The sequence below is a fragment of the Amblyomma mixtum genome, chromosome 3 (assembly GCF_055824585.1).
Source record: "Amblyomma mixtum isolate Tamu chromosome 3, ASM5582458v1, whole genome shotgun sequence".
NCBI lineage: Eukaryota > Metazoa > Arthropoda > Arachnida > Ixodida > Ixodidae > Amblyomma > Amblyomma mixtum.
The window spans coordinates 250,906,943-250,924,069 of NC_143014.1; the positions used below are offsets into that span (position 1 = coordinate 250,906,943).

Below are 17,127 nucleotides of genomic sequence, written 5' to 3' on the forward strand. Positions count from 1 at the left end.
AACAGAATACAGTCCTTTTCGCGACATCGCGAGATATGGTTTTTAGCCTGCCCGTACATTCCTAGCGGTGGCTGCTAATCGCTGCTGCCATCACGTGTACCAGTTACCAAGTTACCTTTATAGAAGGCTTCACTCGTTCTTTGTGCTTCGCTCGGAGTACTCTGCGCTGATATGCGGCGAAACACGCGGTATACTGCGAAAAAAGAAAGAATGAGTGAAGCAAGCAAAAAAGAATACTAAATATAAGGACGGGCATTTTTTTTTATTTTTGCAGGGACAGACAAACCATAAAGATCCCTTTGCGTAGTCACGTTCCATTTGAGGAATTTATTCTTCAACAGCGTTCTACACCACACAGCCAAAGTTACAAAGCGTTTAGGGAAGGTTTCTTATTAAAACAATCATAGCGGGGTGCCTGGATATCCGGATAACCGTGCCCTCGGACCAAGGTTAAGGCCCTTCATGGGAAACTTTTTTCTTAAATCCCCATAAATTGCATATTTATGGAAACAAGAGCAATTTAATCCAATTAAGTTACCCGGAGAAGTGACATGGGCCTCTCGGAGGCATTCAGAGACCCACCGTCGTCTCTTGCCTAACCATCACCCCCCCCCCCCCCCCCCCCCGCTCTCTAATCGCTCGTGTTCGCGAGAACGAAAAGCGTTTCTAAGCGACTGCGTATTAGAGTGATAATTTGCCATTGGAATTTCAACGAATGTGAAGCAGCCAACCGATTACCTACGTCAAAAACAACTGGCACCATTCGAATGTTTCACTGCGACAGCAGCAGTAATGCCATTCCAGGAAAAAGGAGAGTGAAGCGTCCAACCCTGTCGCAGCTTCCCCGCATCAGTTCGTATCATCGGCCGTCATTTTTTTTTTGTTTTTCTGGCAGATGACAAGTGCATAGAAACTTGCATGATCCGATATTATATATATATAAAAAACAACTATGAGATCCTAATCAGGCGTCAGTCTCAGGGCTTCACTGCAGGTGGAAAACACGGGGTGCTTAAGTTGGATTACTCGCCTTCGTAAAGAAAGAGCCAAAGGTTCTAATTAAGGTCGTCTTTTCGCGCGTCGATGTGCAAGTATCGCTAATACGAAGGGCGTTGCTCATCGTGCGGCGGTCGACGAGACTCGGCTCAAGTGTGCGAGCGAAGCTGGCTAACACTGGGAGCTTCGAGACAACGGCGCACTGTGCAGCCCTTCCCCTAATCTCTCCCCCTTGATTCGCAGCCAACGTCCTGAGAATGAATTAGCGAACCCGCTCTCTTCGTTTACGCGAACGCGAGCTGGAGGTGTTGACGGCTAATAATGCATTAGGCTGTCACGGGAGCTAGGTCATGAACGCTCACTTGTCTCAGTAATCGCACGCCATATCGAGCATACGCCTTTGGCGCTCTGTAAGACAGCCAACAAAGATAAACTCCGTCCTCGCGTACACGACCGCGAGAAACTTTTTTTTTTTTTTTTGTGGCGTGCTACGGTCTGTTACTACGGATCTTGGGCTGCCTCGATTGATGCGGTGAGTGTGTACGTCGCCTCGCACATTCTGGACTCGGCTAGCTTGAGGAGCAATTACTGTGGTCGGTCCTTTCGATGGAGCGCAAACTAAGCGACCGCGTCCTCAGTACGGAGTGCCTTTGTATAGGGAGCAATGCTCAAAATGCGCTTCGGCTTCGCCTCTAAGGCGCCTTATCACAAGACAGAAGAGTGTGGCCTGAGCTGTTCAAGTGAATAGAATGAAGGCTACATACTTAAAAAACGAGGATAATTAGTTATTATTATTAAGCAACATGTAATTATTGCCGGACATCAGAGCGCACAAATCTAACGAGAACAGCACCCCATTCCCTTGCAGAGTCGGCATTCAGAGGCTATTAGTCCTGCTCCGCAGGTAAGGATGCGAAAACTGAACGAAAATTTCAGTCATCCATCCTATTCACAACATCGCTGGCAGATCACGTGACGCGGCGGTCAATTCTTGGTGTGCAAGAACACAGCAGCGGCAGATCACGAACGCCGCTTATGTAAGAGAAGCTATATTAGAGTTTCCGGCCCTGGTTTCGGAATAAGTCGGCCCCGATGAATAGATTACCGACAGTGCACGGCAAAACGATTTTAAGAGCTCAGTAAAGTGGCTTTATCTGAGCTTGTTTTCAGGAGGCCCTGAACGGTTCCTTTTCCGTTGTTCCGGGACGCGAACTCTTCTCACCTTGCTCTATGTACTGAGAGACTTCTCGAAATATCCGTGCTTGAAAGCAGCAAAGGACAAAGTCAGGCAGGCAATGGTCATTAGGAGCAAGCTTATTCTCGCTCTTTTTCTGTGCAGCGCATAACTGAGCACTCAGTGTCGGGTAGCCTTTCCTACATAGTTTCTTTTCCTAGGGATAAATCGCCTGGAAAAACTTCCGCCCCTGACTGCGACCAAACCGCAACCGCACCTCGGCGCGCCCTGTCTCTGACAAAGGCTGTCACTGAAGAGGGCCTATCTCCCGAGACTAACCGCGCACTGAAGAGGCGTGTAGTTAAGTGACGTCATTTTAAGATCAGCCGCGCGCTCCATAGATGGCGTCAGGTGCGCGCCAGCCACGACAGCCGATGCTCCGCGGCAGCGTCTGACCCGGCGGTCGTGTCTTGATACCAAAGTTTCCGGCCCTAGTATTGGGGATTTTAACGACCTAGAAGGGTCGCCTCAGTTGATCCAATATGGCAGCGTTAGGGAGGACTGTTTCCGGGGTCCGAGTAGGAAGAATCTGTCTTGTTTCAAATTTCCGCGATAAAACTTCATGCTTGTCCGTTGTAGGAGGCAACCATTCGTCAGCCAAGCAGTTCGTTTTCGTGAGAGTTTGAAGGAATAGACTACAGAACTTTGCACAAAACGCACCCCCCCCCCTCCTCCTCCCCCCCCCCTCCTCCTCCCCCCCCCCTCCTCCTCCCCACTGACATCAGCGATGAAGACTCCTGTGCAACGGATGAATGACGAAACTAGAAGCGGAATTTTTCGCCCTTAGCACTGCAGGTAAGCTAGACCCAGCGACTATTGTGCTGCTGCGCAGTAAACAATTATCCCGAAAAGTTTGACAGCCACTGTCGCTCGAGTTTAAATTTAATTGATAAAGCTGCGCCCTTTTGCGTTTGTTTCGTGTTCAATAATCTTCTTGGCCATGCGCTACTTCAAATATGAATAGAGATTTATAATCATACGTACAAGTGGAAAGCGTGGACAATGAGGTCACCTTTTTCCTGCGCACTGTTTTCTGTGAGCAATATATCGCTCCTTGCCCTCGCAGTTTGCTCGTGATCAGTGGAAATACGGCATTTAATGAACGTGAGGCCATTATGACACAATTTTCTTCGTGTGACTGTATACGATTCTTGCCATCCGCCCGTCTGTCTGCCTCATCCCATCGACAGCGAGGGCGTGGGACAATGGAAGTGCAGAAAGAAAGGTATGAACTGGAACTGAAATGAAATCATTTGATCAGCTGCTCCACTCCACCTCCATGGGTAACAAAGCACCATATCACCATTCACGCATGCCGCAATAATCCATGAAACTACAGAAACAATCACGCACAAAACTCTTCCCGCTCGTAATGTGCGTATTAGTCATTGTGCTCAGCGATGTTTCTTAACAAACAGCGCCTTGTATTTGCTTCTACCCTTTTAGTCCAGGCAAATAATCTTGTTGTATATGTTGTAAATAATCTTGTTGTATGAAGGAACCTGAAATAAATAAATATATAGGCTGGGGTGACTTATAAGCACTGAAGTTGAGAGTTTGAGGTTGAGGTTGGTGTAAGCCTTGCGATTATTGCGCTCGTAATTGCTGCAGCATAGCGACATTTGATAACTAATTAAGCTCGAGAATTTCAGGCACAGATCTGTGACCTGGCAGATCTGTGCGTAGCTGCGCACACAATCGCCCACAATAGCCATCAAGTGCTGCTACCCGGAGTCCAGATCAGAGTCCTGAAGGAACTTGAGAAGAAGGTGGGGGCCTCATGTTTCTGCGCGGGTAAACAATGCCTTGAAGTGAACCGTGTGGCGCTCCTGCCCTCTTGATGGGACCGAGTAGGACTCAGCACTGCTCGCTCTAATATGGGCAACCTTAACACAATGTTCTACATACGTGCCACACAACAGTGGAAACGATGCCATACCCGTCTGATCGCGTCCATGACGGGGTGCATGCAAATGGGAATGCGGTGTAGCTGAGTGGCTCGAGGTCTCTTTAGTCCCTTGGTCACACACGGCTGACTGGGTGGGCATCACAGGGATAGGAAATGGTTGAGCACAGTTTCTTCAAAGAATCTCGTTCCACCTAGAGGGAACTCACTTGGTGGATTACCAGAGCGCGCTTCATAGGCGAGGCTGTGCACCACCTAGTTGCCTAACGAGACACATGTGCGTGCATGGGTGCTCATTGCAAACGTACAGAGTAGCCTCTGTTGTGCAGTCGCTGCACCAAGTGCAGAGAGTTACAAGTGACAACCCTTCGGAGGGGTCTAGCCTTTAAAGGGCAGATGGTCCTCCAAGCGTTCCACTGCAGCGTGGAAATCTCCTGTTGTTAGCACCAGAACACTCCCGCAACGACATTTAGCGGCTCTTTTATCGCGTTAGCGAGCAAACATCCAGGTAACAGCGCTCCTGAGATATATTTTTACAGCGAAACTGCGACAACAACGCCTGAAAGTGTTGGCGAACCACTTCGTCAGCAAACGAGTAAATGACGCGGTTCCGCGCGCGCCTACCCTAGTTCGCGGCGCCGACGCATGTGTGGCGTCGATTTCGTGAAAATGGCGAAAACATTGTTAAACTGGAGGCTTGAGGCGGATATTCGTCGTTTTCGGGGATTTTTTGACGTATACGATGCGCTTGGCTGCCTGTAGGTCAGCCAGTGGAATTTCGGGCTAGAACTTCTAGCATCAGAATACAAGAGCGCTGTTAGTTTCATTTCGCTTCAGGTCTCTTTGGACAAACTGTAAAGAAAAAGCAGGCCTTTCCAACTTATGCGCTGCCATATATTGTTCGCTGGATACCTAGCGCTCTCTGGGCAACGCGTTATTGTTCGCTAATCCGTTGTGCGCCCAATACTCGGGCTTGGTGGATTTTAAGGTCCAAGAGTGCGAGGCAATATCGTACTTTAGACCACTGAGGACGTCGTCAGGCTGGACATATTCAGGCGGTTATCGCGCGTCTTGAGCGCGCCGTCAGATGTATGAAATCTCTTATAAACAAAATGGCGACACTGATAAGCGTTTTTTTTTTTAGGTATACTCGGAAAGCTTAGGATGCTTCGCTAAAGCTTGTGAGGCGGCGTCACTGTGTAAAGAACTTGTCCGAGAACTGCTAACACAAAAGAAGAAAGCACATGCCTCTCAAATTAGAGGTGTTTATGGCAGAACGAAGAAAGGCCACCTGTCCGCCATTTCTCTTAGCAAGCGCGCACAAATGTGAACTCTCCTACTGCGTATTTCGCCAGGTTCAATCGTATTTCCCTAAAAGTGTAGACAACTAACTGTCTATGGCTCTATATCAAGTCTAGCTCCAGGAAGCATGAAGTTCCGAGAATGAACCAAATAGGCGCCCGTAATACACGAAGTAGGCTTCCCACAGTCAACGTATTATCGCGATGGAAAGAAACGCGATACACGTGGCTACTACGCGCTCCGCTGTTGAAATTTCAACGCGATAGCGGTAAGGAGCTCGTGTCGCAGAAAAGCCGGTGTCGGCGTTGTGGGCCGTTGTTGCTGGCGTTGTAACACGAAACACTAGAACCTCCAAATAAAAAACCTTGTGGAGATACGGGGAAACGGACCCAGGTCTTTCAGATTACGAGCTGAACATGCGCAGAACACACTACGAAGGCTCGTTGGTTTGGACTGAATAAAAATTGGACCTAGTGAATGGAAAGTGGACATGAGGTCTTCGACCTCGTGACGTCTCTTTGTGTTTATGAGGGTTTAACGCCCCAAAAAACTCAGGCTGTGAGGTACGCCGTAGTAAAGGGCTCCGGAAATTCCGACCACCTGGGGTTCTTTAACGTGCACTGACAACGCACAGCACACGGGCCTCTAGAATTTCACCTCCATCGAAATTCGGCCGCCACGGCCGGGATCGAACCCGCGACTTCCGGGTCAGCAGCCGAGCGCCATAACCACTGAGCCACCGCGGCGGCTGTCTTTGTGTACCGATGCGTATATAAGTAATTGAGTATGCAAATTTTGTAACGGGACCCGACAAAAATTGCGTTCTACTCTATAAAGCATTTCAGTTGATTGCCATTAGCTGTGGAACGCAGCGACATCAACGTTGTAGAAATGAAAGTAAATGCCAAGAGCTTGCGCTGAGGTACGGTAGGTGGTGTTATGACCGTGTTCGGTTTGAGTTTGGGTTTATAGAGTTCTACGTCCCAAACCGACTCAGGCTATGAGGGACGCCGTAGTGGAGAGCGTGGGTAATTTCGGCGGCCTGGGGTTCTTTAACGTGCACTGACAACGCACAAGGGTTGTGGATTTGAATTTGGAGGACCGGCAGACGAAACCTTTGAAGGCGTCAGCTGGTCCGAACGCGGAGCCCTGTGATAACACGACGGTTTCACCCCTGCGGGCGGCAGCGTGGGTGCAATCCTTCGCGACCTCTTCGGGCTTCAAACGGGCAGGCAGCGGTGACCCGACTTGTGTGCGTCATGTTTTGTGCGTGTGTCAACCATTGCGATTTCATGGAACCCGTGCCGCCCGAGCGTCTGTGATGTCACGTCCAGAAGCCAGGATATGGCGTTGAAAAGCAGACCCTATGGCCTGGGAACTTTTCAAGAACTCTGTACATACCTTCTCAATTGTGTACGGTGCGCGAAAAATTGTCTCGGCACAATAGATAATGTCTGTCAACCGGCTGCGCCTTTACCAGCACCCGGAGATGTCGGCGCTTGCTTGCTTGCGGCGCGCTCGTCATACCCGGAAAGTTTGTTGCATTTCACGCAACGCCGCAAGGATAGCTCACCGAATGTGTAGCCCGATAGCCCATGGGGTGCGGCGAACATGGCGGCTGATAACCTGTCGTTGCCCCCCCCCCCCCCCCCCCCCGTGCTATTGTTGTAGAAATATTGTACGCTGTAGAATTTTTATACAGCTATTGCTGTAGAAAAATAAGAAGAGAAGCGAAGAGGCGTGATTTCGCGGCGCAGCAGTAACGTGTTCTCCTGAGTATCATCATTCGCCCTCGCTTGACGCTTGTCATCCGTATGCTTTACACGCCGAACCACTCTTTTGGGCTCACCGAATTAAAACTCAAGCACCGGGCTTAATTATGCACTCGTTATGCTCGTGCTTTCTTTTGCAGCGCCAGGGTTCCCGGGCGGGAGCGACGAGCGGGGGATAGAGCGAGTGACTCGCGCGCCGCCCGATGACGCACGCTTGCAGGTGTCATTGAGTGCGCTCCTCAGAAGCGCGATTTCGGTTTGGTGCGTGTGCAGGGCCACAGTTCCTAGTTCCCGACTGTAAGGGTTAGGAACATTAGCTATTAAATGTTTGATAACTGGCTCCTAGTTAACACTTCTTAACTTTTTTAATGCGATAGCATTAGAGCTCACGGCAGGCGCGAAATGGGCCGTCCGATGTCGCGAAATTCGCTGATTGGTCGAGAGAGGTCACGTGACCTTTTGGTGTCGTTACAACCTGCCCACCGGGTTGTGAGCAACCTAGTTTCCAGTTAGCAACCTAGATGACATTAGAGTTCATGTCAGGAACAACCCGGGGTCGTCCGGCCCCTCAGAAATGGGATTGTGGGGGTGTGAGTCTACATTGTTCCTAGTACAGCTGAAACGAATGCTGCGGATATCATTGCCAAGGAGTTGCCCTTCATACAATACAAACACAAATCGGTTGTGGTTGGCGATTTCAAACAAAACGCATGAGTTTGCACGAAGTTTCCCCAACTGCTGCAAGACAGAGCTGAATGCCGTCTCGACAAGTTGCCACACCTGCATAGACTTGGCCTTCCATAACAAGAGCAACATTGTGGAAGTAAAATATACTTGCAATGTCACTGGCCACAAAGCCGTGCTCCTAGCGCTCCAAGAAGAAATTGTACCCAAAACGACTCCAATGGATGGAATTTCGACATCGAACATGGATGAAAATACAGCAAAAGACTATACCCGAAAGAAATGGAGGTAGATGAATTAAGTACTTGAGTTCAATAAAGAATGTAAAAAATTAAAATAAAATTAAGAAGAAAGTAATATACGCAAATGTAGTAACCGTCAGAACATAGCGGATACCTGCCACTACAGCTAGCATTCCGAATGTGGTGGTTGACGGAGTGACAATTGAAAAGAAACTGACGCAAACACACACAAAGCTGTATAAGGAGCTGCAATAAAATGTGAATTTAATGCTGTCGTTTAGATGACTGAAGCGTCCACAAAGTTTTTTTGATGTCCACCACCAGCGACAATACTGTGTTGAAGGAAATCGCTTGCGTAAATATGTTTTTTTTTGTTAACATTGCTGAAAGTGTTAGGTAAAACACCCTGCGTACAGATGTGAAGGTCATACCTAATTCATTGGTTAATCCGCATACCGAAGCCAATTTATGGAAACAGTTATCAGTACCCCCACACATAACATACATAAAACTACGCACACCAAACCACGCCATGGTCCCAGAGTTGACATATACAAACACAGAGTGCACTTGGTTGATGCATTCCAGAATATTTCGGTAGCCACATGCACAGGTAACTGCCCACATATGTAATTCGCGAACGAAATACCTAATGCTGTCCTGTGAAGTGAAAGGAATAACGCCGACCAAAAGGACAAAAGACGGACAAAAGGACATGTTTGACAAGATTTCGTCAAGCCTTGGTTTTCCTTATATCCTGTCCTGCTTGGCCATGGTACGCTTGCAGTATTTTTAATTAAAAAAATAATAAAACATTCTTTCAAACTTTCTGACGCGTCTGTAGTCGGGTACAGTTCAGGAACGAAGCGGCAAATGCCCCTCAAAGGAGGCTCTCCAGCCAGTGGCCTCGACCGGCTCCAGTGACGTCATGGTTGATTCCCTGGTGCCTTTTAGCGTGACATCCCGAGGGCTGGGAGGCGCAAGAAGATTAACCACAGATTAACCGGATTACCAGCGATGTCATGACAACCGCTCGACACCATTGGCTGCAGGGCTTCCTTGAGAGACATTTCCCGCTTCGTTCTCGAGTTGCGCTTTAGGGTGGGCTTTTCGTTGTAGAGCTTTGTGAATCGATAACTAAAGCGGATATGACGACTGGCCCTCGCGCCAGCAAAATGACAGCTAGTAGTCCACGAGATTATGTCTTGCACTTGTCACTCAAATCGTCCGACTCCGAGCGAGCAGGTTCGATATGAGCTCTTCATCGGAGCCAGTGGAAGCACCAACAAACCCCATACCAGAATTGGTGGCTCACACCGCGGCCCGCGTCTCACTTGTGAGCGCTCTAACGGCGCACTGGCGTGCCAAGAAAGCGGAACGCCGCCGCATATCAGGTAAGTTGTAAAGTTAAGCCTTGCTTGAAAGAAGAGCCACCTACAGCTGCAAGTCAGGTGGGGGCGAGCACTTTGCCCGAGAGCCATCAGCCATTGCCTGCCATATGTTTGTCTGATGCGCACTGCTCGAGCGCTGTGCACAAGGATGACGCCGAGTGCACACGTTTTAGTGCCGCTTGCTGTATAGGTATAAGACACGATGACCTTGAGTAGTAGCTGCATTGGCAGATGACCCGTGTTGCGAAAGGTAGGGTTTGTGGAGGAACGATGTTCCCGACGAAAATTTGCAAATGTATTTCGCCTGTGAAACAGCCGCACATACAGGTGAGGTTGAACGAAACCATTGCGCGGTATTAATACTGCTTTTGTGCTCGTAAAAGCTGCACCCTACAACTGCAAACAAGCTCCTGAGGGGAATAGGGCTCTTTTTTTTCCCCTTATGTTCGTTACATTGGCGCGTGATTCAGCGCATATTACGATAACAGTTTCAGATTAATGGACACCGTTTTCTCTGAGGTGACAATGGCTATAACGTAGAACTGCGCTTTGCTTCAGTATCTTGAACAGCCATGCGATCCTGTTGTTTCCTTTTCTCTGCCCCTTCATTGCCGCGAACATCTGCAATATACGTTAAGCTGTTGCTGTAATAGTTCGTCGCTCGCTTTGTCTTAAATTGTTTCAGTTCAGCCTGCTCCAGATCTGTCTAGCAGGATCTACCAGTCATCGACGCGTGACTGAATCTCAGTTTGATTATATCTGCGCTTGCTGGCTGGACCACGCATTGCGCCAGACCATCTCGTTCCTGTTGTTGTCGGGGGAAGGGGGAGGGGGGGGGGGCAGCCCATAGGACTGGCGGTGTGGCGCGGCTCAGGTGGCCCTTGAGCCTTGTAGGTCCGGACAGAAGTAGACCACTGTCAGGACACCATCAGAGACCGAAAACTTTATTCTCTCATTAATGTTTGGCTCTGCGTGACGTTTTCCATGTCAGAAGCACTGACATGTGCTCGTTTTGATCTCGCGTCCCAGTGTATTTGAGCATTAACGGGCCGCCACTTTAGTCGCTTCGGTCATACAGTCAAACGTACAGGTGAGGAGAAAAGTAAAATGAGCACGCTATTGCTTTCGAATATTTTTTTATTCACCCGTTGCCTAATTCAAATTAGGAAGCTAGGTACCTGCATGCTTCTAGTGGTCGTCACTGCGGTCTCTCATGGGCAAAGTATCATTGTTACTGTTATCATTGTTAATTTCTGCTAGGGAAGACGGTATTGCGTTGAGAACAGCACAGCGTGCTCCGCTTACCTATGCCCGCACCTGTACAAGTGGGAGCCATGCATGATGAATAGCTCTGGTTCAGTCATTGTCGCTGGTCTTTATGCATAACGCAGCAGCTATAGCGGAAGTTGGGCGCCTTGATCCCATTTCTACTACTTGCCGGTTTGTCTTACCGCGAGACCGTACGCTTGTCACTGAACACGTTCGATGCTTGTCTGCGATCTGTTTCGTGCTAACGGCGTTCTTGGTTTGGCTTCGCTGGGCTCAGATCATCCGGTCATCAGAGTGCGCAACGATGACGTCGGCTGCCATTCTGCAGTCATGTTTGCGTGTACGTTAACAGACTCGCCGCTGGGAGGTGTCAAGTCGCGTGTGACATCTATGCTCCAACTTAATGTCTTTCAAGCTCAGTTCCCGGTGCTGAATGCGCCTGTCGCACCGGAAAGTCGGCACACTCATACGCCCAGTATACAGGCAGCCCCACTCGCGCCATCCACCATGTTCACTGATGTCAAGCTCTAATCACATGTCCTCGACTGTCAGTGGTATGCCGTTCATTGAGATGCTAACTGAATGAAAAACTGCTACTGGGCCAGTTGATTTGTTTATGACGTCATTAAATCATCGCTAGTGACGGGACATCGACGAGATGGCACAGGCCGAAGCGCCAACTAACGACTTGTTCCCGCACCTTCTCGTCCCTTGCACTGTTTCGATCGTGTCGCTGAGACGCCTCCCGTAACTCCTTGACGAGTGCGCCCCATGTGCGCGAAAATGAGAGCGACGCGACGTCCGCCGTCATTCTCTGTCAGTGGGCAGACCCCATGCTGCCAAGGCAGCAGGCGGCGAGCACCAGCGATGTGCACAGCGGTTACGGCGCCTGAGCAACCCGTCTTAGTAAGCAGTCTCGTGAATTGTCACCTTGATATGCTTGTAAGTGAGTAAACTATATGCGAGTGAGAACATGCTGCGGGTGATTCTGCACCTATACGACTGCGCAGCGGCTCTGTGAATCGAGCTCCCGTACTCGCTGGTCAACACGCACCTCACCCTGCAGTGCACCCGCTCATAGTCTGCTCCAAATGTTCTTTACCCTCTGTTACTGAGGGGTAAATTGTTCTCTTTATTCAAATATTGCGGGGCTGCCTCACAGCTACGCTACATGAAATATTTTCTCTACGCCGGTGGTGCATCAGCAACGCCGATGACCACGACGAACAGGCTTGTTGAGGCGAAGACAGATCTCGGGGGAGGAGCTATGTAGCAGACTGGAAAAGGCGAGTAAAGGTCTGATTGGCTAATCCCGGTGGGATATCCGGACGACGAGCGAGATTTTCTTGGCTATCCGTGGATGCAGAACCGAGTGACGAAGCAAGCGACACTGACGCCACGGTCACAATGCTTCGTGCTGGGGCGCCGCTCGTTGCTTGCCGCCTTCGCGTTCGAGTGAGTTTTGGCATACATGGTGCTCAGCCTAAGGACGACGCCAGCGGGTCCCCTGCTCTGGTCGGTCAGTGTTCCTCACTGTATTGGGACCTCCCCGTGTGCTTTCATGATGTCACAAGCCTTATTGATAGTTATAATAGCTATGAGGAAAGGAAAGGCACATTAATTATCTCAGTGTGGACGCCCGAAACGTGCTGTGAGGACAGGGATGAAGCATGGAGAATAAAAGTAACCATACAGTGCAGGGCTCCGAATTAATGTCGACCGGAAGTTGTTCTTCTAACAAGCACATACACCGCGCAGCACTCGGGCGACTTCGCGTTTCGCCTCCGTCGGAACGCGGCCACCGCACGCCTTGGCCACCAAGTTGATTCCATCGGCTGAAAATCCGGCGCGCTTTGTAAACCTTTTTTTTTTCTGGGTCTAATTACACAACGCTTGCCGACTTTTTTTCTTTTTTGCCACGAAGTACTAAGTGAAACACCCAATGGAAGATAATCCGTATACGTGTCCTCAGCCTGGTTTCTGGTTGCCGACTTGTGAATTATGTATTATGTAATTTCAAGACCGCCGCGAATAAAGCGGTCCCCTCAGAAAGGGCTCTCGCGGAGAAATTCCCGTGACGCGACCGGCCAGCAGCAGCGATGTTTGGCACGTTCCCCTTCACGGACCCCAAGGTCGTCGCTGCCGCATACCAGGCGCGCCAGTGAAGACGTTGGTGGCCCGCTCGCGACTTCGCGTATACTGTTACACATTTCCTGCGCAAGGTCCAGGTGCGTCTGCGTTTTGGTGCCACACATAGCCGGTGTGCTGCAACAGCGCAGCACATACTTTCAGCATTCTGGAAGGCCATGCGCGTTTTATAGAGCGATTCCCACAGCCTCCCGGTTGTGAACACCCCTTTTTGCAGTTCCCGTCTGCTTGTGACCAAAGTGTTCCGGTTTCAGATATGGCAAGCGCTCCTAGTCTGCGTGGCTTGGTTGGCCCTTAGCAGCGGCATTAAGCGAAACTAATACGGCCTAGCTCAGAACCTGCGCTCGGGCTTTCCGTGAGGCAAGACAAAACATGGGAAACCGTGTATGAGTACAAGCCGGGCGCGATCTCGAGGCTTGTTTGGTTCTGCGGCGAGCTTGCTTTCAAATGTCTAGTCGTATGCAGTAACTCTCCGTTAAATCTACCGAGCGTACACGCAAAATCACTTCGAAATTTGCGAAGCTCAAATTAAAGGTTGCATTCAGAATCTACTTAGTTTTAAATGCCTGATTAATTTATTAATTGTTTGACGCTGCTCTGCACACATTTCTGGCAATGCAGTGGGCGCTGTACAAATGATGCTACAGTGTGATATGGACTGCCAAGCTTATGTGGCATCGTTTGCTGGTATAGAGAACCATTTCTCTGGTCGGCGTACAATCACCCGCGGCCGATCGCTGTTGCCCGCCATCCAGACAGCGCGTTCGGACAGTTGGACATGGTCTAATTGCCCGCGCGTGAGGCAGGTGGCGCGCGCGCTTGTATCTTGTTCAAACATATTTTTCGGATTGAAGCTTTGACACGACTGGTCAGCGACACGACTGGTCACCGACCGACCGACCGACCGACCGACCGACCGACCGACCGACCGACCGACCGACCGACCGACCGACCGACCGACCGACCGACCGACCGACCGACCGACCGACCGACCGACCGACCGACCGACCGACCGACCGACCGACCGACCGACTGACTGACTGGCTGACTGATGCGATTTGCTACGATGTATGATGCATGTGTCCCTCTAGAAGAAACTTAGGCGATCCTCGGTGGATCATTCGAATGCGTTAGCATTCAAACGTTCGTTATATCCGAGGTTGGCACACTTAAGTTTGTTATATCCGAGGTAGTATACATTACTTAAGGAGGGGGGAGGGGATAAAAGTTGGTAATAACGAGTGAAAAAATTAACAAAGATGAATTGCATAAAAATAAATAGTAAGCCCAAGTTCTCACAGTAGTTGACACTATGAGATATGGAAATGAAACAATGCAATAAACAGGTAATAAAAGGGCTTATAACAGGAACTGTGAAGAGAAATAGTCTAACGATAACTGTTTAAATTTTACAGGGTTTCTTTCATTGAGCGCGTCGTCGGGAAGTGCGTTCCACTCCGCTATGGCAGTAAGCAAAAATGATTTATCGAAAGCGTTCGATGAACCATGAATGCGCTGTACACTTAGGCAATTGAACAAACGTCGTGTGGTTTATGAAATAGGCACAGTCTTGCTATCTTACGACCAGCTGCCAGTGGAGTAAGATCAATGGAAGTTTTGATGTTAGTAAGCAAAGTCGGGAATCATACTGGGATGCTATAAAACAAGCTGCTCGATTTTGTACCACCTCTAACGCCTGGATGAGGTATTCTTGATGGGAGTTCCATATAGTCGATTCATATTCAAGTTTAGTGCGGATGAATGTTTCATATGCGATTAGTCTAGCCGTGGGCGCAAAAAGTGTGAGGGATCGTTTAATGCAACCTATGAATTTAGAAATGCTTGTAGCAAGTGTCACGACGTGTTTAGACCAGTTAAGATTGCCTGTTATTTCGATGTAGAGATACCTATAAGATGCAACTTCAGATAGCTCGGTCATGTTTAGCGAGTATTAGAAGAGTAGGTTAGACCGTTTACGGGACACGTGCATGAATTTATATGTGGCTGCATTCAACGCCATGAGCCATTTTGAACACCGAGTTTGGATTAGGTTTAAATCATCCTGGATCAATTATTGATCGTTTTAGAGGAGGTAGCGGTAGAGTACACAGTCATCGTTTGTAACCCGGTGGGCAGGTCGGCATCTGTCTACCGTTGCAGCTGGACCACCTGCGACTGGCTACTGACAGACTGCGGTCGACATTTCCGCTTGCGCTCACCCTTTTAATGCTAATGCATTAGCAAATGGGTCGCTTTACCGACGCCGGTCCGTTTCTGCAAAGCAGCATGAATCAGCACCTTGCAAGTAAAGTGTATAGACTGCACAAAGCATGCTAGTCATGACTATAATTATAGCCCTGACTCCATCGTTCTGCAACGTAGCATGACTCAGCCACTTTACAAGTAACGTAAGGCAAGACTTATAGAGTCTGAGCAAAGTATTCGTTGTCATGACGCGTAGTCATACTTAGACTCATAATAATTCTGCGACGTACCATGACTCCGCCCTTTACAAGTGAAGTAATGTAAGGTATATAGAGATGTACAGGTGCTGTCAAAAGTAAATGGAAGGCAATATTAACAAAATTTAATCATTGCCCGCTCAATTCATGCATCCTTGAATACATATGTGCAGATTAATTGTGACTGTGCGAATTGCACTTTGCACTAACAAACATGGACCATTATGCTTTGGATTTAAAGAAATTAAATTTTTTTTACAAAGTCGCCTTCCATTTACTTTATGAGAACAAAAAGTAACTGCGCAAAAGGACGGGACAAGAGAAAGAGAACCACACGGGACAAACGCAGACTGACAACTGATTTATTCCACCAACTCCTCTTTCCTTCAGCAGCAAAGCGCATGGGCACCAACCACAAAAACAAAAAACAGAAGCGACACTCATCTCGTGGAATCAAGGAACTCGAACTCCTTGCGGTACAGGTGTACTGAAGCATCGCTAATGCACTTATCGCTTGTTTTTTGTTTTTGTGGTTGGTGCGCATGCGCTTTGCTGCTGAAGGAAAGAGGAGTTGGTGGAATAAATCAGTTGTCAGTCTGCGTTTGTCCCGTGTGGTTCTCTTTCTCTTGTCCCGTCCTTTTGCGCAGTTACTTTTTGTTCTCATAATGTCGTACCAACTAGCCCCTCACCGCACTCTTCTAGATTCCATTTACTTTTGACGGCAACTGTACATTCTGCATAGTCATGCCCCGCAGTCATCATAGTAATGACTCATGACCCATAGTAATTCTGCAACGTAGCATGACTCGGCACTTTAATGCTTTCGCATTCTCACACGTAAGCAGCCTTCCAAAGGAAACATTCCAGAGAGGTCTGTCTCGTTTGGCGTTCTTTCTAAGTCTGCCGTCATAAGTATCTGCCGAATTTTTTCGATAGCGCTTCTCACGTTCTTTGCGGCCTCTACATGTCACTCCGAGCAAGTCGAACCCGTTTCTCTCCACTTGTTAGCTGTCAGGCCCTGTAGTATATGAACGTCACATTCTTCTCCTTTGAAGTGCGTGGTACACGTTATTTGTCTGTTCCGAGTCCAAAAGTCCTTTCTCGTTCCTAGCACCACGCAGCTTGCCCTGTGGAGCTGTATTTTTCGCTGTGGTGTGAGAACTACCACTGTATTCGTGTGGCCCGGGAGGATTCCATCGTTTAAACCTGCCGTACGTTCCCATCAGGCGGACGGTTGAGATCAGAAACTTTGCAGGTATGATGTGGCGGCAGCCGGCATAGGGCAGGGGTGATAGACGGATATGGAACAGGCCTTTGTCCTGTAGTGGAAGTAGTTAGGCTGATGATGATGCTGAGTGGAGAAAACGTGATGATGATGTTTGAACCATATGCTGCGTATATGACGTTGTTGGTAACATGGGCAGCGGAAGTTGCCGCATACTGTTACGCTTCCGGCTTATACACCCGCCCAGACATCGACAGTATGCCTACTCACGCCTACTCACGCATATGCCTACTAGTATGCCTACTCACGCATATTGTTAATGTTTTTGTTTTTTGTTTTTTTTTTTGCGAGCGTTAACGCCGGTCTAAGATCGCCTTCCCCCGTCTCTCTTTCCTCATAACCGTTGTAGTCTTTCTTTATTGTCCTTTTTATAGACGCGGGTTCGATCCCGGCCACGGTGGCCAAATTTCGATGGAGGCGAAATTCTAGAGGCCCG

General features: G+C 48.9%; 1 protein-coding gene across 3 annotated transcripts in view; it reads right to left on the reverse strand.

Annotated features, from left to right (window-relative positions):
* LOC149354326 (hormone receptor 4-like) overlaps window positions 1–17,127 on the reverse strand; it is a 117,525-nt gene that overhangs the window by 51,316 nt on the left and 49,082 nt on the right. The window contains exon 1 of one of the 3 annotated variants that reach the window (XM_089583283.1): window positions 116–188. The exons of the other annotated variants lie outside the window; for them this stretch is intronic. The gene's annotated coding sequence lies outside the window, so the exon portion shown is untranslated. Of the gene's footprint in view, window positions 1–115; window positions 189–17,127 lie in introns of those variants that run through there. 3 annotated transcript variants of the gene reach the window in all.